Source organism: Rhinopithecus roxellana, chromosome 13 (assembly GCF_007565055.1).
Source record: "Rhinopithecus roxellana isolate Shanxi Qingling chromosome 13, ASM756505v1, whole genome shotgun sequence".
NCBI classification, from domain to species: domain Eukaryota; kingdom Metazoa; phylum Chordata; class Mammalia; order Primates; family Cercopithecidae; genus Rhinopithecus; species Rhinopithecus roxellana.
In genome coordinates this window covers 78124094-78145589 of record NC_044561.1, presented here as the reverse complement: position 1 = coordinate 78145589, position 21496 = coordinate 78124094, and the positions used below count along the sequence as shown (strand labels likewise).

Sequence of the window (21496 nt, the reverse complement as noted above, 5' to 3'; positions counted from 1 at the left end):
ACAGGGTCCGTCCCTGTCTCTTTGCAGTCTGTGCAGTTGCCCCGGTTGGTGGAGCCATGGTGGCTGTGCCCTGTGGGCTGGGAATGATTGCAGGGGGACTGCGGGTCAATACATGCTGCATAAACCAAAGAGCAATATGTTTCCCACTGATAAATGGGGCTGTTTTTCAAAAAGACGTGGATGGTGTGGTGGTCAGTAATTCACATTCAGGCTGAAGGGCACCTGCATCCCTGGGAGCTTCAGGTCACTGTTTCCCAGAAACTCAAGACACTCATGTTGTATTTGTGACTCTCTCTTAACATTTAAAATCAATCCTCCAGAGGTAACATGACAACGACTGAGAACAAACCAGGGGTTGCTGGTGAAAACCAGGGAAGGGCTGACAGCAAGAGGCATAGAGTTTAGACGTTCAGCCCTGGGAGGAAGAAGAGGCGTGGGGGGTTCGAGCCTAGGGCCTGCTTCCTCCTCTCCTCCTAGTGGAGTCCAGGCTGGCTGCTGAGCACCTCACACACAGGAAGATTATTGCCTCTTTGTGTCCAGATTAACTGTCCCCAAAAGTGACCAGGTTCTCTGATTCACCCCTGCCACCTTCACCCTGGCAGAGGGGAGCCTGGGCCCCTTGGCCGTGTGCACTGAGACCAGCTGACACCCTGCTCGACTCGAGCTCCTCAGCCCCAGTTCAGTCCACCCAAGACCCAGAGTCCTGCCTGTCTCTGCCAAGTGATGGTTTAACTCCTATCTAGACCATACCAGGTTCCCAAAACGCTTCTCAGTGAGAAGGATACAAGTAGCCTTCTTTGGGCCTCCACGTGCTCCCAGCTGATGCCTCATGATGCTCTCTCCTGGGTCCTCCTCTCCTTCTCCTTCCTCCACTCGGCAGGTGGTTCCCCTGGTGCCTCCAGGAGGGAGCACACGGCAGGGCAGAGAGCCAGCGTCACCATGGTCACCTCTTGGCTCTTGTTTCCCACAATCCCAAACCAAGAGAAGAGGGAAGAGGCAGAAAGTTCAGCAGGTGCAGAACGTGGGGGCTTCCTGCGGACTAGATAGACCACCTGGTGGGCCTGAAGGAGCTGCGAGGCTGCAGACCTCAAAGCTGAGAGACCTCAGGCTCTCCTGGGTCACTTGTCCTGGGAAGTGATTCCATGAGATTCTTGGTATCCTCAAAGCACAGCACAAAGGGACACCAGGTGGCCCAACCCAGTAGGGACCACCTGCGGCCAGAGGGCTTTTCTGTGCCTCAGCCTTGCCTGAGTCTTTGAAATAACCCTGGTGAGGTGGGGAGGAAGTGGCTGGGAATCAGAACTCGCCTTACAAACCGCAAGTGGGATTTTCCACAGAGGGGAGGCCAGGTGTAAAACCGAAGGAGGGTGATTTATGAAAAGCAAGGAAATGCAAAGTCCCTGCAGACTGAGGTTCACAGCTTGCCCACGCTCTGCCTGCACCTCCGGCCATCCCGTGTTTCACACTGGCAGCCTCGCCCCCTGGGCCTGCTCAGCGGAGGCGCCTGTGTAAGGGAAGCCTACGTTCGGCCACCAGAGGAACCCGGCAAAGTGGGCAGGCACCTTCCCTTCTCCACCTGCCTCTGTTGTCGGGATGAATGGCCCAGACTCCCTGAGAAGCTCTGGTGCTCACCAGACACCTTTCCAGTTTCAAGACGTTTCCTCAGCCCCTGAAGTCCCACAGACCCCACAGAGCCCCTCCTGGCTCTTGCCTGGTTTCCTAGGAAGGTCACATGTTCTTTAGCGCAGTCATTACCCACACTCTCCCCAGGGTGGGGAGTCACTCAGTGCCCCCAAGGGAAAACAAGTTCCCTCCAACTTAAAGGGGCTAAAAGTGGCTGTGATTTCAATGCTCTCGTTCCCTCTGCCCAGGGAGGGGGCTGAGGAGAAATGGATTGAGACTGACCGAAGGTCATTGGAACCTGCGTGGCCCCGTGCTGAGCGCCGTGTGGTCACCAACCTGTTCCACCCACATGTACGGCCTAGCGGCTTGGGAGGGACATGGAGACATGGAGCAGCAGGGAAGCCGGGTTGCCAGTACCCCAGCCATGCCTCCTGAAGAGCAGGAGCATGGACACGTCACCCCCCTGGGCCTCATCCCCTCGGTCCCCTCCTCCAGCAGGTGAACGTGACACTGTGGGCAGATGCAGGGGCATTGCAGGGGGGCACTGGAGAATCCATGGGAACTGAGCTGCATCCACGGTGGAGGCCTGGAAGCAGAGGCAGAATGTGGGTGGCCTGGAGCTTCTCCTAAGGGTGGCCAGAAGTAGGAAAACAATATGGACATTTGGGCTCATTCCTCATCACACACGAAAAAAGTGCCAAGATGGAGCAGAGCACAGGACGTTGCAAGGACAGTGATCTCAGCCCAGGACCAGGGCAGGGTCATGTCAGACCATCCCTGACAGCCGAGGCATGGCAGGTTCCCAATGCCACACTGACCTGGTGGTTTTCAGAGCTCTTCCTTGCATCACCCACAACTGCCCACGGTGACCCAGCATTAAAGGAAACTGCCAGTCCTTGGATCTGCGATGCCCCTGCCTGGCCCCACACCATCCCGCCATGTGCCCACACGTCCTCTGAGTCATGCAGTGGGTTCACTGCACATGGAAGCCAATATTAGAGCTCTGACTTTTGAGAAAAGAAAAGGCCAACCAGCAAGAAAAGGCCAACCAGCAAGAAGACAGGAGGCAGGGCTCAGATCTGAATCCCCAGTATTAGGTCGGGTGAGACTCTAATGGGCTGGGGAGGGCAGGTTGGTATGCAGATGCACTGGCAGGGCGGATTTTGATGGGACAGCTTTAAACGTGGTTATTTACGGTAAGGTGCGGAATGGTGGACTTCAGCACTGGCTCTTTCTGGATAACAGACCGATTATTTCTGAAAGGGTTCCAGTGTTCAGCTTCCAGTGATGCCCAGGCTTTTTGATTCCTCAGGGAGGAAACGTTGGTTCTAAGTGTTACTGAGGTGACGGTTTCCTGCTCTCCATATGCCCAGGTCATATGACTGCAGTTTCGGCTCTGCTACTTCTGCAAAACAGCTTGACATCCTGTGATCCACATGATAGGGACAGTTAGGACTGGTCCTGCAGTGACAGTCCTTCCCAAGTCTCCCAGGTGCTGACAGATAAAACAGTTTTAACTTGACCTAAAGTCTCAAACTAGGCTTGAGGACATTTAATACAAATGATTGGGAAAGTGGTGCCATCACATGCCATAATTAAACACATCCAAACAGCCTAATCTATGCATAGTTACATCTAAACAAAGTCACCCACTCACACCATGCTGGCATCTATTTTAGATAAATAATCCAATTTCTCGCCCACATACTCTTCCAGAAGGTCGTGCTGCCCTGAGCAGCCAGGACTGTGACGAGGGTTTGAACTCCACACTGCTGCTCATTCCCCTCTCCAGAGCCCAGCACTGGCTTTCGCTGGACCACCCAGAGAACCCCACAGGTGCCCTGCTGGCTCCCCCCAGCCTCCGGCAACTCCTGAGCCCCAGAGCCCAGGTTGCACCCCAGGTCCGTTCAGCCCCACCTCTGGGAGGGAGGGCCTGGCCTTGGAGTTTCCTGAAGCTCCCAGGTGACTCCAACCAGCAGCTAAGCCCAAGAGCCCCTAATTCAGGCAGTCAGCATGCGTGCACGAGTCATATTTTGTCATGTAAAACCCACATTCTCCAAGTAAAAATTGAGGCCAGCACTGGGTACTTAATAAGATCATTAAAGTCCTATGATCATGACTAACGTTCAACCGCAGAGGGCATGGAGGCACACTGACCACTGACGGCACAGTCAGGGAGGGCGGGGCCATAGAGACACTATGACGGGGAATCACGTGAACCCACCAGTGACCACCATGCCCTCACCCAGCAGACGGCCAAAAGCTCCCCAAGTGCAGAGGGGCGGATCTGCTGGCCCCGAGCTGCCTGCTCCCCCGGGTTCTCAAACCCAAGCACCTCCACTCCCCGCTGAGTGCTGAGACCCGTGACTTCACACTCTGTGGCATCATTGCGCTCCACTGGGGAACGCACAGTGCCCTCATGCAGTGCAGTGTGCATCGTGCAGAACCTACACCTGCTGTCACCCTGCACCCAGCCCCTCACTCGCTGTCCCCACCCACATTCCCACATTGCTGTTCCCCCTTTAGAGGCCCTTGGGTTCAGAGGATGCCCTGAGCCGTGGGATTCCTGTGAGCATTTGAGTACTTGCCCAGAGCCAGACTCCAAAGTGGGCACAAAACCAGAGAGCTAGGCATGACCACACTAAGTGGAGCATGCCGTTACCAAACTAAACATAACATGTTTCTGCTTAAAATAAAATAAATCCAATAATTTCCAGGTCCCTGGAATTTATTCAGAACCCCTGTAAACTGCTAGATGGTTGCCCTCAAGTCATGGAAGCACAGAGGAAAACCGATGAACGTCTAACGCTGTGCTTTCGCAAAACACACAATCCTGTCCTCTCCCCATTTCGGTCCCAAGAAAATCACACCAGTGGAGCAGCAAGAATGGGGGCTTGCTGTGGACCATCACAGCCCCATAACTGAGGGACGGAGGTGGAGGTGACCCAGGAATAAACCACAAAGTGCCTGGGCTCCAGGTGGCTCCATCGAGGGCCATGAGTCCCACTGGGGAGAGGTGACGCGCTTCTCTGCTTCTTTGTATTCAGAGCCCCCTGCCCTCTGGAAAATATTTTCACTCAAAATTAAGTTGTCGTTGAGATACCATTTTATTTTTATTACGAATAGATTTCACCTAAACTGAAAGCTGAATGGATGTTTTTGAGATTTTTTAAGTGTATAAAAAGGAAGTAAATCCCACCGTGGTACATGACCCTACTATTCTCAGCACCGTGTTTCTGAAATCTTCCTGAAGTCGATCTTTTTACCCCTCCCTTCCTCCTCTCCCTCCATTTTTCGCCCAGACCCTCTTGAATAGCAGGGAAGGAGACAGGCCCAGATCTGGCTCTGGTGGGGTTCATATCCTGGTCTAACAGAAACAAACAGGGGATGAAACATTTTCATTAGAGCTAGTGTCCTGAACAAAAGGAAACAAGGTGAGTGGGGGTCACCACAGCTCCTAGCAGGGGACAGGCAGAGACAGCTGCTCTGAGAGGGTGAATTTGTGAGACTTACAGAACAGGAGACAGACCCAGCGCAGACTCCCCAAGCAGAGGGAACGCAGTACTTGCCAAGTCCCGCAGGAAATGCCAGGCAGAGATGACCAAGACAGAGCTTCCCTGAAGGAATCTGTACTTTAGTCTGGGAAAGAAAAGTCAAGGCCATTGATGGAGGACTCGCCTCGCACCAGGCTCGGCTCTGAAGTGCTTGCCATGAACATAGGGCAGCAGCCGAGGTTCCTACTGCACACAGCAGTATATTTCAGTCTGCGCCTGAGACCACACTCCTAACCATAACACTCCAGGACAGGTACACAGGAGGTTGTAACCAAGGGCAAAAACAGTAAGGGACCTTGAGGACCAGAGAAAGGTCTGGCAGAAAGGAAGTCAGGACCTCGCCAGGTATAGATGATTCAGTGTGGCAGAGACTGGGCCAGAAAAGGCGCTGTGGAATCCACCCTGTTGGCGGGAACCCTCGTGCTGGGAGCCCTGAGCAAGCCCCCGTGGAAAGCGGCTCAGGATGCCATGCTGCAAGGAAGCCCAGCCACACAGAGGCCACGTGTGCCACAGACATGGGAGTGAGCAAACCTACTGTTAACTCGAATCCTCCCAACTGACGCACCACACCCTGGGCTCCTTCCAAATTCCTTACCCACAGAATCCGCCAACACAGCAAAATGGCTGTTGCTGTACTAAGTTTGGGGTGGCTTGCTGTGTACCCATAATAACTGAAAACCAAGGATGTGCAAAAGAAAGCAAGAGTGCTGATGTCTCTGAAGCACTACAGTGACCTCAACGAGAGGACCTGTGCTCTATCTAGCCCCAGTCCGAGTCTGAGAAGTCAAAATGGGAACATTAGAAACTGACCCACCATCCTTTGAAAGGAAAGGCTCAGGGACGTGGCTATCTCAAAGGCAGGTGTCCAGGGGGTCTGAACTGCAATGTGGACCTCCTCATCCCCTTCTCACCCTGGGGATGCTTTCTGCCATGCCATCGCCCCCATGTAAAAGCCCTGTGAACAGAAAGCCAGTGCACTGTAAACACAGATGCCACATGGAGAAATCCTCTCAAAAAGGGGTGCACAGACCTAAGAGCTTCTGCACCACTGAGTAATACATTTAACCTGTATCATTAATATGTTAACGACGGTAAGCAGAAAACATTTAATTAGCCAGAGCTTTGCTTGTTTTCTTTGAATTTTAAAGGATTTCCAGGACATGCACTGGGATCTCTAAAATCTTGAGGGAAGGGTGAGCCAGCACCTTCTTGACCTGAGGTGGATCCCGTTAGCAGGCAGAGGTGCACGGAGCCCAAGCTGCAGCCTGGCCTCTACAAGGCGATCTTCCCTGCTTTCCTCTTTCTTCTCCTCCTTTCCAACATCTTCAGAGGGGGCTGAAAGTAAATGAACAAACACACTTACATAGACAGATTCAGCACTTCTAATCTGAAAATCTGAAATCTGAAATGCTCCAAAATCCAAAATTTGGTAAATGTCAACATGACACTGAAAATTCCACACCTGACCTCATGTGATAGATTGCAGTCAAAATTTTGTTTCATGCACAAAATTATTTAAAACATTATATAAAATTACCTTCAGGCTGTGTTTTAAGGTATATCTGAAACATAAGTGAGTTTTGTGTTTAGGCGTGAGTGGGTCTCATCCCCTAAGACAGCTCATTATCTGTATGTGCATATTACAAAATCCGAAAACGTTGGAAATCCAGAAACCTCCTGGTCCCAAGCACTTCAGATAAGGAACACTCAATCTGTGTGTACATACACATGCGCATATGAATGTATTTGTGTGTGTGTGTATTTAGAGATATATTTGCAAAGGTTATTTGGTTGCTCCCTGATCATAGTACCATCTTGATTCTAGGATCTCTTGAAGCTCTGTTAAAGGAACCAACAAATGAGCAGGGAAGTGAGTTGAGAAATAAAAGTAACCGTGCATGAGACTCTGCTGGATAAGACAAGCAAAAAATTGGGGTCAAAGGCCTTGAACTGCTAAAATAAGCAAGAGTGCAAGCTCCATGACTCTCCAGAACTGCACACACCCCACAGGGAGGTGGGGATGCCATCAGAGACTCTATGCTGCCTCTTGAAAAGCTGACAAATTCCATTATATATACATTTTATGCACCTAAGCTCAACAATTTAACAATTCATGTTGGTCAACATTTTAAAGAGAAATGCCCAGAAAAAATAGCCATGAAAAAGGGCAGCCAGTGGTACCCAAAAACCCACCTAGTGGGCTCATGTGCCCAGAGAGCTGGAGACACACACTCTGTGGTTCTCTGGGTCGCGCTGAGCAGCCCCGCGCTTTCCATGGACGTCGAGAGGAGGTTTTGCTGAGCCATGTCACTCATGTTTGCAGATTGGCAACCCATGGGCACCATGGCACTGGCATCATGCAGCACGTGGCACGGGGAACAAAGCAGGGAGCCTTGAACAGCAAGCCGTCGTGAGTGACTGGGGGCATCTGCGTGGGCTTCAGCCTCCATCCTGTAAGCCAACGGAAGGTCCCAGTTGTAATCCGGACCAACTCTGCTCTGCAAGAGAGCAATGCGCTTCCTCAGCATCGTTCACCCAGCTCCTTGCTAAGATTCCAGTGCCCCACTTGCTGTCTCTTCGTAGCCCTGGTTGCCCTTCTCAGGGAGACAGCTTACACTGACCTGGGGGCAGTGGTCGAGAGATGATGTATCCACAGCTTGGGTGGAGCAGGGGATCACCATCTTCCTCCAATCGCCACTCTTCCAGCAATGCAGCTCACAATCACCTCAGCCCTAAACCAATCTTACTGAAAGCAAATGTCATCCATGCAAAAGGTCAGATGTATACAGTATAAGGTGGCACAAAGCCGTGATTACTAAAACAGAGCATTATCAGGAAACGGGCCTGGCATCTTAATTCCTAAGGCACTAATAGAGTTGATCTCATACTTCAAATACTTCTGGTCTCAAAGCTTTGGTAAATCTGAGAACAGAGTTGGGTCTTCGGGAAATAGAGCCAGTAGCAGGAAAATCCAGAAATAGCATCAGAGGATCCTTCGAAAAACATAGTAGAGAGAGAGACAGACCCTACCTGTACATGGAAGGCAGTTCAACCAAGACAAGACTCAGGGAGATTCCAGGCCGTGGAAGGTGCATATTGCAGTATCATGCCCCTTCAAGACCCTTTAAGTAATCCATTGTATTTAGCAGAAAACACCAGTCTCATCTGAGGAAAACAAATCCCAGGATAGCCAATCAGTGAATTACAGTCTTAGCAGGTACTCACCAGAGGAGGCCGGGTCCAGTGAAACCTGAGAATCAGCCCACACCAAAATTCTGCAGGGAGTCAAAGAAAAACGTACACAAATGCTCTCATCAGTGTTAGTCATAATGCCCAGAAAGCAGTCACTGGTGGGCGTATGGAGAAGCCAAATGTGGTCCATCCATAAGGTAATGTGGTCCATCCATACGGCAGAACACCGTGGAACCCTGAAAGGGAAGGAAGCTGTGATCCCTCCTGCTGCCACACAACAGGCCTGAAAACACTGTGCTCGGTGAAAGAAGCCAGACACAAAAGACACACAGTATTCGATATAGTTCTGTGAAATGCCCAGAACAGGCTAATCTGCAGAGACAGAAAGCAGATTCCTGATTGCCTGGTGGCAGGGGAGACGGGACTGGGATGTCACCGCTAGTGGGGTGGGGATTCTTTCTGAAGTTAGACAGTGATGGTCACATAGCATTGTGGATGTACTAAAAGTCACTGTTTCCTACACTTCAAAATTGTTAAAATAGTGTTAAGTTATGTGACTTCTACCTCAACTTTATAAACTCTATTTGGTTAATCCATTTTTTAAAATTCTGCAATGGCAGCATCTGGCCAGGGCTCCTTTGTCAGCATGCCTTGGGTGAGGTGAGGAAAGTGGCCCCACAACCTGCTTACCGGGGGAGGATAAATGGCCCACAAGGTGTCAGGAAGCCAGTGGGATCCAGCCAGAATTTACGGATAAACCATAACCTGGTTTTTTAAATATTTCACACAAAGGATCTTAAATCCCAAGAAATAGAAACATGCTGCCAGTTTCTTTCATGGATCCCACCAGAAAGAGGGCATGGAGAGGACCTGAGATGGGCGAGGGCCTCTCTTGCTCTGTTTTCAGTCAACCTCAACCATGGTTGATGAGTCCTGTGGGGCTCCACGCCGCGGAACGGCCTTTCTGATGGCCTTTGTTCTTGAGGCTCCTGTAGGAGAAAAAAAAAGAAAAGGAAAATCCCGTTCAATCACCATAACCTGTCCCTGCAGGAGCATAAAAATAAGTGATTGCTTATTGGAAACACCTGAACTATCACTGCTGCAGCAACTCAGGAAATCTGAGAAGGTGATAATGAAAACTGTGTCATGCATGAATATCCATTTTAAAAACACACTTATGTCAGTCTTTACGTAAAGGTCGAAATTAATGTTATGTTGAAAACATTTTTCAAACCACAATTATCTTGACTCATGAAGCGAACCGAATTCCTATTAGGTTTACAGTCTTGGGTTTAAGCCTCGCACATTTCAACAGAAGGGCTTCACCAATCAAAGCAAAAGCTAAATTGAAGAGAGATCACAAGGACTTTCTATCCCTGGAGCTGGCTGCCTTTGTTCAGCCTTCTGGGTCACATCTTGCCCTCCAGGGAGAAGTGGCTGATGAGTCAGAAGGCGCTTGTGAAGCCGTCCTTCTCCCAGTGCATCCCACGGACCCCCAGATGCTCTTTCACACAGGCATGTCTCTTCCCACTGGGTGGCATGTGCGACCTGGAGTCCCTGGCCCAAGAGCCATCAGTCAGTGCATCACTGGAGCAGCAAGGGACACCCACTGTATTCCCTGCCCAAAGGCAAGGAGCAGCCACCAATAGGCTCCAGAGGCTGATGGGGAGCCACTGTGTGGTGCATCCCCCCTGCCCAGCAGCCATTTTGGTATTTTGGTGGTGCCCGGAAGGTATACAGTACCATGTGGAAGTGGCTCGATGTATTAGCCATCTGTAGCTGCATAACGCCACACACTTAACAGCTTTAAACAATACCCATTTGCCACCGTGCAGCATGGCAGCTCAGAAGTCCTGACAGGCTTGGCTGGGCTCTCTGCCTTTGCTCTCACAAGCTGGAACCAGCGTCAGCTCTGCTGTACTGTAGGCGGAGGCTCCAGGGAAGATCCGCTTATGGTCTCATCCAGGTTGTGGCAAAATTCAGTTCCTTGTGGTTCCAGGACTGAAGTCCCCGTTTTCTCATGTCTATCAGCCAAGGACTAGTCTCAGCCCCTGAAGGCTGCTCTCAGGTCCTGACCCATGAGCCCCTCCACATCACCATCAGGAAAGGAGCAGCTCCCTGGACAGAGCAGCTCTGTCACCCCTGGGTCCCTCTGACTTCCCCTTCCATCACCAGTTCAAGAATATCCTCTGCTGTAAAGGGTGTGTGGTGAAGCTCAGCCCAGCTGGGTAATCTGCTATTTTAAAGTCAAAGGATTAGGAACTTTCTCCATCCACCTGTGCTGCTGCAACACAATACCTGAGACTGGGGATTCATAAAGAAGAGAAATTCCTTTCTCACAGTTCTAGAGGCTGGGAAGTCCAAGTCAAGGTACTAGCAGGTTTGGCATCTGAGGAGGGCCTAGTGTCTGCTTCCGAGATGACACCTGTTGCTGTGTCGTCCAGGGGGAATGAATGCTGTGTCCTCACACGGCAGAAGACAAAGGGGTAAGAGCTTATGGTGCTCCCCTCAGCCTCTTTTATAAGGACGGGAATCCTATTCATGGGGGTTCTGTACTCGTGACTTCATTTCCCCACCTCTTAATACTCTCACTTGGGTGATTAAGTTTCGACATATGAATTTTGGTGGACACACTCAGACCATAGCAGTAACCCTAATTACACCTGCATCAGTGAATCCAGTCTTCAAAGTCTTGGGGATTAGAGTAGGAAATCTTGAAGGCCATATTAGAATTTTGCCTCCCACACCTGGTGAGTAAGAAATACTTACCATAAGCTCAAAAGTCAAGCTCTGTTCAAGTATTCCCCACCCTCCATTTGCACACAATTTCCAGGCCTTCTGATTTTACTACTACTACTACTAATAGTGGTGGCTAGCCCTTGATGCCAGCCTCTCTGTTCCACACCTAAAAACTGGTCTCATTTAAAACACACAATCCTCTATGAAGCTAACTCTATTACTAGTTCCATTTTGCAGAGAAGACTGAATCTCAAAGAGGTGAGGTGATGTGCCCAGGTGACTCAACCAGTGTGTGTGTGGAGCTGTGAAAAGGCAGGACCCAAAGTGACAGCAGGGGCTCCTACCCCAGACCCGAGCAGTCACTGCTGGTTTCAGCCTCTGTGTGCACTGAGTGCCTGGGTGCGGGTACCCAGCTCTTGAGTCCACACTATGACCCACCATCTCTCCAGCTGTGGGCCCCAAGCCTCACCTCTGTGTCTTCTTCCCTGCCCTCCACTGGCCTATAAGCAGCCATCAAAGAGTTTTTAAATGTTCATCATTTGCTGTTGACTTGTTCCCCTGAGGGCTTGATAGAGCTGACTAGCACACATATGAAGAAGTGTTAATAAAAGATTAAAATGCAAGATCATGGAAGATCCAGATCAGCATAGAAAATCCAGTCTAAGGGTAAGGCTGAAGGCCACACTTTCATGTCTCACCCAGTTCCTAAAGCTGAAACATAAATTTTACTCTGAGCTCCCTAGCAGAAAAAGCAAAAACAAAAATACAGAAAATTAATTGTGCAGAGGTGGAGGTTGCAGTGAGCTGAGATTGCAACACTGCACTCCAGCCTGGGCAACAGAGTAACACTCTGTCTCAAAAAAATTTTAAATAAATAAAAAAGAAAAGAAAATTAACTGTGCAAAAGTAGAATAATCCACCTCCTTTAAAAAAGCAAATTTTTTTCCTAACTCAGAGCAAGAAAGCAGTTTGCCTTGTTAACTTCACATAAGGGGCACTGATTATCATGGTAGAAAACCCTTGGCAGCATTTCTAAAGCAAATGCAGGCCTGGGCGGTCTCACGGAATTTCCCTTATGGACCTTACGAGCAATCAGGACCTGTCATGAGCACCAAGCACAATTTAGAGACCATAGATTCACAGGTGTCTGGGAAGTGAGACAGATTCCAAATTCCAGAGACTCAGCCCAACACACCCCAAAGAAAGGAGGTTCTGCATGCCATCCAAAGACCCTGCACAAATGCCCTTCCTCTCAACGAGGGCAAACAACTGATTATTCAGGGTTCTCATCTCAGATCAGAACCTGGTGGGCAGATATTCCCTCTCTATTGTCAAAAATTAAATAATCTAATCAAACGAGCAAGGTTGAGTGGACAGACTTTTCATGAAAATTTATAAGACTAACCAAGGCCCTTAATAAGACGATCCAACACTGAAGAGAAGTTGGATGGAAGAACTTACATATGAGGCAAAGTTTATGCTCACACGCCTACACACAGACACAAACATATAATGCATGCATATATATGCACATATATATGCAAATGTACACACATATACACAAGCCCATATATGCACACACATACACATCAACATATACATACACATATGCACACATGCAATCATATATATGAACACACAAATACATACATGCATACACATATACATAGGCATATACGCATAGGCACAAATAAACACTCATATATGCACATATATACACACCTAATAAACACACACTCACCCACACATGACAATTCTGATTTCAGCAAACACTCATGTTTATAATTCCTCCACTTTCTAACATAGCCAAAAAATTTTTAGTCCGGAAACTTTTCAAAGCAAATTGAACCATCACTAATCATGGTCATAGAAAACTCTCAGTGATGAAGCAACACCGATATGTGGTTTAGAGCAACATAGTTTCAGTGACACTATCAGAATAAACTGCTGAAAAAAATCTGATGCTCTCCAGGGGCCAGGTGAAGTGGCTTGCACCTGTGATCCCAGCTACTCAGGAGGCTGAGGCAGGAGGATCTGGACATCAGGAGTTTGAGGCCTGCCTAGACAGCATAGTGAGACCTGCATCTCAAAATAAAATAGAATAAAATAAAACATTTTTTAAAAAAAATTCAAGGATCCCAAAGAATTCTGGAGTCCAAGTGAACGGAAGAGGAAAGAGCAAGTCGTTCACCTGGGAGAGCTGGAAGGGTGCAGGATGACCTCAGGGCCATCTTGAAGGCCTTGGCTTTGTCTTCCTTTTCCTGTACCTCCACATTTTCTTCCCCTCTGTGGAGCCAGAGGAGCACCTTCATCATCTTCCCTCAAAGTGCCTTTGAGTGACCAAGCACCACGTCCCTCCACCTGCACCCTGGTAGCCAATGAGCTTTGCATCACACCTGCCTCGGGCCAGCCACACCTTGGATGATTTCGCTGACACTGTTGACTCTCTACTGATTCATCTAAACATTCCCCAATGCTAAAGACATTTAATTTGCTTTCACAGTAAATAATCCACACTATTCCATACATTTATAACACTTTTCAGCTGTAACTCTAAACTGAGTAATTAAACTGAAGCGACCTTTCCTGTAGACATGTGGTTTTATTTGGTTTTACTCACTTGACAAGTGCTTCTGTGTTCTAAGCATGTGCCTGCATTCACTCTGTTTAACCCTTTAACAACCTTATGAGGTAGACACAGTGATCATGCATATTTTACCAGTGGGGAAACTGAGCCACAGAGCAGTTAAATAGCTTGTTTGCCCACACGGTCACAAAGCTAGAACATTTTCTCTACAGGAGACCAACAAAATATTTTGAGGAACTGGTAAAATGTAGACTTAGATATACTATGGAAAGAATTGTGAAACCCAGATTCCACAGAAATGTTCTAAGAGAATTCAAAGAAAGCTTAAGATCATCCTTTAAAACACTCCTCATGCCCAGAAAGCCACCTCTGAACTCCACAGCCTTTCTGGTTCTCACCGCTCTCTGTACCCCTATCCTGGCCAGCACAGAAAACATGCTCTTCTCTCTCCACAGCCATTTCCCTCTGGCCTTCACAGCCAGGTTTCAAATTGTGTGGAGGGAAAGAGCCCCAGCACTGGGAACTGAAATGGGATGAATTAGAGGACACAGACTGGCCAAGTGGGCAGAACTCTAATGTAACCCCCGACCCAGTGAGCTTCCCCTGGAGACATGTGATGCAGCACCTGTGACCCCGTTAGGTTATATGACAAATGAGAGAGTATCCTGCTGCACTTGACCTAGCCACAGGAACCCTTGACAAGCAGAGAATTTTCTCCAACTGGTGGAAGAAATGAAGTCAGCCAGATCGCACACCTTACGGAGCCAACATGGCCTCACTGGCTTTAAAGACAGCCTGGCTGAGAGCAGCCTCTGGCTAACACGGGGCCCCGAGTCACCAAGAACTGAGTCCTGCCCAGCACTTAAGTGTGCTTGGGAGGAGAGTCTTCCCCAGGACCCAACAAGAGCCCAGCCCAGCTGACACCTTGACTTTCACCTTGTGAGATCAGAGAAGCCCACTGAAGCCACAACTTCTGTCCTACAGAGCCATGGGACAGTGAGCAGGCGCTGCTCCAAGCCGCTGTGTGTGTAGCCATTTGTCACGCAGCACAGATGACAGATGAATGCCTGAGGAGTGGGCGTGGGGCCCAGGCGACTCGGGGCCCCAGAGGGAGGAGCAGGGCAGCAGTCTGGCACAGAGAACCTACCTCTGGCAGACTGAGGGGCACGTGCTGTGGGGGTGGCTGGGAGGAGGGGCTGGAAGGTGCAGTTGGGCACCGACGGTTAAAACAGACCACGCTGCACCCGCTGAGTCCTGGCTTCACCCCTTGGAACCTGTGTAACCTTTGGGAGCTGACCTCCCTGAACCTCAGCTCCATTATCAGCGACCTTCAGCCTCGAGGTTGAAGTGTGCCCACCGCGCGGGGTTGCCGTAAGGATTAAATCGAAGGCCCCACAGGGAGCCCTGGCCCAGTGCTGACACACGGGCAGGGTCTGCACACACTGAACACGGAAAGGGATACAGCCTGCCAGTTGGTGGCAGGCAAAACAGTGGCCCCCAAATATATCCACGTCCTAATCCCCAGAACCCGTGAGTATGTTGCCTTACATGGCAAAGAAGGCCTTGCAGATACTGTTAGGTTCAGGATTCTGAGATGGGGACATGATTCAGGTGGGCTCAAGATCACCACAATGGTCTTCATGAAAGGCAGAGACAGAGGTGGCAGCCTGACCACAGAGGATGCAGAGGGTGCGGACCACACTGCCGCGGCAAAGACGGAGGAAGGGGCCAGGAACTCAGGCATGCAGGAGCCACAGGGGCTGGGACAGGCCAGGACACAGCTTCTCCCCAGAGCCTCCAGAAGGACCAGCCCTGCCAGCACCTTCAGCCCACTGAGGCTGATTTTGAACTGCCTTCCAGAATCATACAAAAATAAATGTGTTATTTTAAGCCACTAAATTTGTGGTAATTTGTTACAGCAGCCCCAGGGAAGTAACATACCCTTCCTGAAACCACACCAGACTTAACCTGTGTGTAGGCCCAGGGCAGGGGCAGGGGACACTCAGAGGAACGAAACCTCCCAGCCAGCCTCCATCCGGCTTACTTGCAGGAGGTCACCCAGGGAACTATATTCCCTGCAGCTCCCATGAGGCACAGATTTATGCAAAAAATAAAATTATTAGAAGTAATAGGAGTGCAGTTCTTGGGAATTCCACTTTGAGCATTGCACACAGGAGACTGCCAAGCTTCAAGACCAAAAACCAGTGCCAGACACATAAGTGGATATCACAGGTCAAAGACAGCACAGAACCAGAAAGAGGAGAAGAGAGGGAAGGGCCTAGACCACACAAAAACCTTAACCCTGCCCATCAGGATGATGGATGGAATCCTGACAAGCACTGCAAGACCCCCAGATGGTTACACTGTGGCGTGCTGTGTACAATGTGTGTAGGTGCGTGCATGCACACAGGCACACAGCACAGATGTGCTTAACTGCCAATAAACCGTGTAGAGCCTATGGAAGTCATACAGGAGTGCTTGTTCCAGACAAGGCTTTTCGTTACAAGGTAACAGCTCAGAGAAGACTCTCCTGGTGTCCTGACTTCCAGCCTGTGAAGGGTTATCAGAGCCAGACTTCTTGTTTCCCTGAGGAAAGGAGAGGGGACAACACCAGCTTGGCTTGTAAGGTCTCAGGGAACTTCATAACCCTGTGAAAGACTGTGGAAGTAGATATTACGGTTTAACAAATCCTCATTTGGCACTTACTATTTATTCCAAGGTAGGGATATTTTTATCATGCCCATTTTACAGATAGGAAAACTGAGGCCTAGGGAGATCAAGGAACTTGTCTAAGACCCCACTGTCTGCAAGGGGCAGAGGCAGGCTTGAACTCAAGCAGTCTAGACCCAGAGGATGTAGAAAATGCATCTGCATCTGCATCAGCATCATGACTGCTATGAACAGAATGGAACGTTTGTGTCCCCCCAGAATTCATATGCTGAAGTCCTAGCCCCTAATGTGATGGTACTGTAGACGGGGCCTTGAGAGGTAATAAGGGTTAGATGAGGTCACGAGGGTGGGGCCCTCATGGTGGGATTAGTGCCCTCATAAGGAGAGGCACCAGAGAGCTAACGCTCTCTCTCTCTCCCCTCTACCCCCATCAAGTTCATGTGCAGGTCATGTGAGCAAACTATAAACCAAAGGAAAATGCAGCAGGGACCCCTCTTAGGGACTTGCCAGGCCTCCCGAGCATTGAAATAAAGGAAAATCTTGAGTGCCTTCAAGGAAAATTCCAGGCACCCAGCTAGCCCTGAGAAGTAAATGAGCAACCTGATAAATAGGAAGGTAACAGTGGCTTAAAACAGTGGCTAGGGAAGTCAGGAGATGTTCAGTTCCCCAGAGAAGCTAAAGATAGTATCTTAACAAATGTCTCTCAGCTGTCTTTCAGAAACCCAGACCCCCACCAAGTGGATCTGCTGGTGCTTAGACCTCAGACAAGGGGGATTTGGGGCTGAACCTTGACCTCTGTTCTTTGTTCTAAATTTCTTCCTGAGCAACCTGGGCCCATGGGTCAGACTCCACATTCTTTTCTTCTAATCCCAAATTTCTAGACAAAGCTTTGCCTCTTTAACCAATTGCAAATCAGAAATTTTTTTAATCCACCTATGACCTGTGGGCCCACTCTTGGAGATGTCCTGCCTCTTTGGGTCAAACCAAAGTACAGCCTCCATGCTTTGATATATAACTTCAGCCATCACTTCTGCGTCCCCTCCTTTCAAAACCCTTACCTTAGGGTAAGCCATGAGAGAAGTCAGGTCTTAAGCATGAGCTGCCTGATTCTCCTTGCTTGGTGTCCTGCAATAAATGCCTCACTTTCTCTTGCTGCAATAATGATGTCAGTGTTTGGCCACACCCCCTGTTCAGTTTCATAATAAGAGAAGAGCCCTCAGCACAAAACCTACCTTGCTGGCACCTTGATCTTGGACTTCTCAGTGTCTAAAACTATGAGAAATAAACTTCTGTTGTTTAAGCCACAGTCTTCTGTATTCTGTTATGGTGGCTTGAACTGACTAACAGAGATTTGGGGTTGTGAAAACAGGGACCTGTTTTATAGAAGCGAATCTCCACACCGTGGTGCATTGTGACTTTCCAGCACACCCCTCTCTGTTCAAAATCGCCACCTGCAACGAGCAGGGAGGTTTCCGATGAGCTCTTACTGGGTCCTCCCACCTTCGCCACGGCAGGCTGGAGCCCTGGAGCCATGGCATCTGGTTCCTGCACATCAGCACCTGGGAAGCCGAGATGTTCCCGAAAGCTAGACACTGACCACCAGGATCTCCCCTTTTCCTCTCTTGCCCAGCATTCAGGGACAGTGCACCAGTGACAACCTGAACACTGATTGCAAGTAGAGCCTGCAAAATCCTCATCTTTGTTTAGATGAAGACAAAAGAGGTGAGGAATAAGGACTTGCAGCACAGAGGACATCTGTCATCGTCCACTCACAATTCCCCATCATTCACACCCACTTCCTATTTGTACAGGTGTCAATGTTGCCCTCCGACATGGAATCTCAAGTCCTACACTTCCCAATCTCCCTTGTTTATGGAGAGTAGACAGGCTGCTGTGGGCTCGGTCACCGGTATGCACCCCTGTGGGACTGTGGCTTGGGACCGCCATGTGGGAAGAGGTTGTCATGGTAACCAGGCACCCTCCCAATGCCTTGGGGACCACAGAAGGGGAGGAGTCTGGTCCAAGGCCTGAGGCTCAGGGAGGTGTCCAGGGATGACCTCTCTCCCCTGAACATGAGGCTAACATTTTGATGGCTCCAAGGATGGCCTTGAAAACAGGGTGCCCATTTGTCCTTCGCATCCTCAGGGTGTGCTGGAAACTCTCCTTCGAATCAGTGAGAATGGTGTTGGAACAGGCTCTCCTAAAAGCACATGGCCCAGTCTCAAAAGACAAGTGTAATTTGGTCAAATGAGCCAAAGAACAACGAGAAAGCTACCCAGCACCTAAGATCTGGGAGCTGAAGATGCAAATCCCAGCTCTGTCTCTGATGCCATGATGCTTACGTGCGGGCACTGAACATTGCTGAGTCTCAGCTTCTCCTCCTTATCTGGGAATCCACCTACTTGCTGGGTGGTTTAGAGGTTTGAATGAAATCATTCGATTCACTTCAGCAAACACCTCTTGAGTACACTGGAGCTCACTGTCTGGACATGAGAAGAAAGCAGAAGAATTGTGGCTGAACGCTGTGGTCAGCACCACCAGCAGGCAGAGACGGGGTGCTCTGAGGGGCCCAGAGGGAGTGCTGGCCTCAGCTGGAGGAGAGTGGAGCATGAATTCATTGCCAAGCAGGAGAGACAGTGGGAGGACATTCTCAAACTATTGCCGAATAAGTCTGATTTAAGTTAAGGAAGCAGCAATGAAAAACAGAATAAACCCACCTAAGTGAATCAGGGAGAACTGGGAGACTGAAGAGCTCCATGATCTTGGAGGCTGCTACACTGATGGCCCCAGGGAGACAAGATTCACCTGGAGATGCCCCAAACCTCATGGGAGACACACACGTGGCCCGGTTCACTGTGGCCTACTGTCAGGGACATTTCTTCACCATCCACTCAAGGAAAATGCCCTGCTCTGCAAAGAACCCAGTTACCTTTCAGCAAAAAGGTAAGTGAGCTCAGAAAGAATGAGCCAAGGTTGTTCCTAACGGTGACAGGTGACTTCACAGTGGGGTGGCAAGGCAGAGCATGCAATAACATGTGACTGGGTCAGAGCCTGGCCTTCAATCAGGTCAACGTGCAGGAAGCAGACAGTGGTTCAAAATCCCAGTCTTCCGGCAGGCCTACCACATTTCTTCTGAATGCAGTGACCTAAGCTGTAAAAATGCAGAGCGTCTGCTACTTCTGTTCTGTGGATGTGTCTATTTGAGAATGTGAAAAGGGAAACATAGGCCGATTGCTCCTGTCACCCTCAGCCCGTGGCCCTGGACTCCAATCTTCCTAACGCAACAAGGGCACTTGGCAGCTGCCCTCCCAGATTCTAAAGTCACCATTGCAGACAGTAACATGGTTCAGTTTCACCGGGACCTTGATGGATGGGAAAGGTGCTCTCAGTCCACATGAAGACCCCGCGTGGGCACTGAACTGTGTCACAGTGTATTGGGTCTGCAATGGTGGAGATGGTTAAGAAAAAAAAAAATCTGTTTTACCCTGTTAATTTCCAAAATTCAAGTAAAATACAAGAGTAATGGTCCAAAAAACATTTTGGATGGTGAGATTCTCATCCTGAGAGAAGAGCAGCCAGACATATATTAGGGAGGTAGAAGTGTAAGAGTCCAAATGTGCAGGCCTGGGGACCTTACAACAGAAGGCAAGTGGATTAGAAAAGAAGATGCCCAGCACCCTTGGGAGCACTGAGCAAATCCAGTCCCAGCTACTCCCACAGCTACACACAAGCTGTGTGTCCTTGGATGAGTCACTTAACCTCTCTGTATGCCAGTTTCCCCATCATGGGGCTGTTGATAAGATTAGATGAGAACACTCAGGTAAATATTCAGTATAATACAAACCACTTAAATGTTAGTGATGACTGTTCAAGAAAGCCCCACAGAGAGGCAGGGTTCTCACTTTTGAAGCAACATTGTGTACATCAATGTATTCAATAAATATTCCTGAAATGGTGAATACCTGGGTTATAGGAAACTATCACGTTTTACTTCAGCTGTTTAATTAAGGTGATTGCGATGAGTCTCTTTTTGAAATCATGAGGTGGCCTTTTGGTATGTGTTTGAATTATAAAATGCATATTTGTACCAGCATTTTATATATACAAAAATGCACCAGATGCATTTGTGTGTCCTTCAGCATTTTTCCAGCTAACACACCTGTTCTGTAGTGAATGTATGGAATTTTCTTCTTTTTGCGATTTCACTAAAATTTACAGGCAGTTCCCCATCCTGTGTCCAAGTGTTCTCATTGCTCAATTCCCACCTACGAGTGAGAACACGCGGTGTTTGGTTTTCTGTCCTTGTGATAGTTCGCTCCTAATGTAAATGACGAGTTGATGGGTGCAGCACATCAACATGGCACATGTATACATATGTAACAAACCTGCACGTTGTGCACATGTACCATAGAACTTAAAGTATAGTAATAAATAAAAATAAAAATAAAATGAAATAAAAAATGTACAGGCAGTTACATTCTCATCTAGATGAAAATGTTAGCCCATGAGACTTCTCATGGTAGTTCTAGTTTTAGATGCGTTTCCAGGAGACTCTTTTAAGGTAGCTTTTCACTCAGTTTGTGTTTTGGTAGCACCTTCAGAAATCTATGACCAGTGAAGCTTGTCCTTAAGGAAAGAAGAAGATGGAAAATTCATTTACCCTTCCGTTCTTGTTTACCAGTCAGGATCAGATGCACCTGATCAGTATCAGAAACCTCACCGTTCATTTGAGCAGAAAGGGTTTGATACAGGGAATTCAGCAATGGCCAAGTTTCTGGAAGGGCTGGAGGGGCTGGCATAAGCTGGTCACTCCTCCCTCCAGGAACAGCCCAGGAAGATGCACAGAGCTTGCCCGGTGTGAACATCTGCCTCCGCCATGGCCAAGGAGTCGAGGAATCCAGAGGCCACTGTCCAAACTGCTGGCTCCGGGACCTGCTCCTTCATCACAATCCAGTGAGACAAGAGAGAGGTTGGGAGGGTTGAACAGAGGTAGGAAAAGGGGCGGGGAGGGCAGGAGATGGGGTTAGGGAGCCCTTTTTTGGAAGCAGTATTCCTCCTGGCTGGATTCATTGTAACACAAAACATTTTGAAATATTTAGCATTCATTTCCACTGGAGTTGTTCCTCTCTCT

General features: G+C 49.0%; 1 long non-coding RNA gene across 8 annotated transcripts in view; it reads right to left on the bottom strand.

Moving 5' to 3' along the window:
- Positions 1-4772: 4772 nt before the first annotated feature.
- Positions 4773-21496, bottom strand: part of LOC115892686 — a 102610-nt gene continuing 85886 nt past the window's right edge. For 4 of the 8 annotated variants that reach the window (XR_004052573.1, XR_004052576.1, XR_004052577.1 and 1 more), the window contains 5 exons: positions 9240-9358; positions 8208-8605; positions 7799-7923; positions 7371-7628; positions 4773-6512 (listed from right to left, as the gene is read on the bottom strand). This is a non-coding gene — a long non-coding RNA (uncharacterized LOC115892686). Of the gene's footprint in view, positions 6513-7370; positions 7676-7798; positions 7924-8207; positions 8606-9239; positions 9359-18707; positions 20665-21496 lie in introns of those variants that run through there. The other 4 variants (XR_004052580.1, XR_004052574.1, XR_004052579.1 and 1 more) reach the window with 4 other exon arrangements.